At 63.7% G+C, this 2,691-nt stretch overlaps 1 protein-coding gene across 3 annotated transcripts in view; it reads right to left on the bottom strand.

Annotated features, from left to right (window-relative positions):
• Positions 1-2,368, bottom strand: part of PVALB (parvalbumin) — a 17,508-nt gene extending 15,140 nt beyond the window's left edge. Inside the window, exon 1 of one of the 3 annotated variants that reach the window (XM_040490911.1) lies at positions 2,265-2,368. The gene's annotated coding sequence lies outside the window, so the exon portion shown is untranslated. Of the gene's footprint in view, positions 1-402; positions 471-820; positions 845-2,264 lie in introns of those variants that run through there. The other 2 variants (XM_040490913.1, XM_040490912.1) reach the window with 2 other exon arrangements.
• Between the last annotated feature and the right edge of the window lie 323 nt (positions 2,369-2,691).

Genomic DNA, 2,691 nt, shown 5'->3' with positions numbered 1-2,691 from the left:
CCCTCCCCGGGCACCCTGGCCGCGCGGCCCCCTGGGATCGCGAGGACGGCCGCGGGGCTGGGCGCGCAGCCGGAGCCGCTCAGTCCCGCCGCCGCGCTGGCCGGGCAGACGCGCGGACCCGCTGTCGCTCCCGCACCGCCCCCGCCGGGGTCCTCGCGATCCCAGGGGGCCGCGCGGCCAGGGTGCCCGGGGAGGGGGCGACCTCTGGAATTTATGGGGCTGGAGGGTTCTCCTGCCGTCAAGGGCGCGCAGGAGGCGCCTAGCCTGGTGCAGCGCAGCGTCTCGGGTCGGTGCACCTCGGAGGCTGTCCCGCCACCTCGGGGAGGATACGGGACTGTCGGGGGCCGAGCCCAAACCCCGGTGGGTCCCTCGGCCCTGCTCCCATTCTGTCTCCGCTCCTACCTCAGCCTCTGCTCTTGTCTGTCCTGGATGCAAATTTATGCTGCAAAATCTGAGCGCTGAGGTCTGGAAATCTGACCCCACAGGGGATGGCCGGGAGGAGGTGGCAGGGATGGGCGGGGCTGCTCAGGCCCTCCTCCCGGTGCCCCATCCCACGTCTGGCCAGGGATGCCCTGAAACCTTCTTCTCCTTCTTTCTTTCCTGGTCCGACTTTCCCAAGAACTGTTTTCAGATCTCCACTAACTACTCGGCTTCTCTGGTCTCCTGAGCCACTGAACATGGGAGTACAGTGGGGGCTCAGACTGCTGCCCCCGCAAACCCTTTGGGAGAGGGTGGGGCGGGGAGAGGCTACTTGAAATCTTTATGTCTCCTGTCCCCACTTGGAGACCAGAAGACTCACATTTGGGGAGAAGGTGGTTACCTTCGGACCACACTTTGGAGACAAGCGAAGCAGGTTTTATGGCTTGAACTTCACCTCTGGGAAATGTGGACACTTCCCAGTCGTAGGCAGCCAGAGACCAGTTGCGTTCTTTCCCACAGTCTCCCAAGGATTCGGGCTGCAACCAGCTCCCTCTAGAGTGTGAGGAATGCTGGACGGGGAGTCAGGATGCCTGGGTTCCGGATCTGCGGCTGTGCTGAGTGCCTGTGTGACCTTGGGCAGTGACCTTCCCCTTTTCTGGTCTTCTGTCTCCCTGTGTTGGTGGTATTGATGGCCCCTTGTGGTGGGATCTTTAGACTCCGGCGGAAGGTGTAGGCGGGTGTTCAGAGGCTGAGGCTGGTGCCACTTGGTGGGCGGCCGGGGAGAGCTGTCCAGCTGCTGGAGTTCCGGCACGTTGGCTGTCAACACCGTCTCCCTCGGCTCAGCCCTGGACGGCTGCCCTTCCTGGAAACCTTAGGACGACACCGCTCCGGCTGCCCCCTGCCTGTGAGTCAGCTTCTTCAGTCGACAGCCCTCCAGCCGGCTTCCCAGGAGCAGAGGCTGCAGCTCCCGACATGCTGTCTCTCGGGGACCCCTCAACTGCCCCCGCCATCCCTGCCCCCAGACGAGCTGTTAATGTGGACGTGCTGGGCTTCTGTGCTATCATTTCGGCCCTCAGGCTCAGCTCACTCCAGGGGCCTATTTGGAGAGTCTGTTTCCCTAGCTGAAGGAGCCTCATGCTATGCTGGTGGGGAGACTGAGGGCAGAGCAAGTCAGTGAATGGCCGAAGGACGCACAGCAAGGCAGCGGCAGAGAGGGAGCCCCTCCCGGGTCTGCTGGCTTGGAATTCAGTGACCCTTGTCCTTGGAGCCCCTCCCCGTTGCCCAGGACCCAGCCCTGTCAAGTCCCACGAGTGTGCCACAGGCCACGCCCAAACACTGACCCCTGTGGCAAAGGCTGGAGCCACTGGGCTGGTCCATCCTTCCTCTTTTCCCCTATCTCTGCCTGCTAGACAAGCCTCCCAACAGCCTGACACCCTCTCTGGGCCGGATCCCACCCACCAGAGCACCAGATGTTATTGGGTCGGCCTGCCGGCCCTCCATCCCCTTCCTCCTGCCTCCACTGCCCACTCATGGGCCTCCTCTGATGGCATCACCAGAGTCCGCAGACGTCTGGCTCCACCCATCTCGTCCCACAGGTGGGGAGCCTGAGGCCCGGCCACGGGGAGGGCTCTGCCCCAGGCCACACCAGGCATTAGGCTGGAGAGCCCAGGAATTCGTACTCTCAGCCCTGGACTCCACAGCGGCGGACCTTCCAGCACCCCCCTCCCAGCCCCGTGTGGCTGTGGGAAGGAGCAATGTGGCTGTCCCGTCCAGCTGGCTTCCTCCCCACGGTAGCCCCCCCCCCCCCGCCACGTCCTCCTCCAACCTCAGTCCCTGCCACTCACCTCGGGTGGGGGTGGAGGGCTGGAACCTTCGCTGAAAGGCTGGGCCGGTGGGAGGTCCTGCAGGGAAGTGAGCCTGGTGGGGGGGTGGTGGCCACCTATATAGGCTTCTGCTCTGGCTATTTTGGGAGGTGGCGCTGCCCCCAGCCCTCGGCCCCCTCCCCTTCCGGTGTCAGGTACTTCCCAACTACGGTGCTGGGTGTCTGTATCACATTCACCCTCCCTGGTTCCATCAAGCCAGGCCTATTAATAACCCTTGGCCCCTGCCTCCCTCCAGCACCCACAATCGAGGCCCGGGCAGGGCTCGCCTCCTCCGTGAAGACTTCCACGACCACTTTAGATGGAAGCCCTGTCTCGGCCCTCCAAACTCCTGCAGGAAAGGAAGAGAAGAAGTGGGCAGATGAAGAAACAGGAACAGTCTCTGTGCACA

This window comes from Herpailurus yagouaroundi, unplaced genomic scaffold, assembly GCF_014898765.1.
Source record: "Herpailurus yagouaroundi ecotype Mexico unplaced genomic scaffold, PumYag 182, whole genome shotgun sequence".
In the NCBI taxonomy this organism is placed as follows: Eukaryota; Metazoa; Chordata; class Mammalia; order Carnivora; family Felidae; genus Herpailurus; species Herpailurus yagouaroundi.
This window is presented reverse-complemented; position numbering and strand designations above follow the sequence as displayed.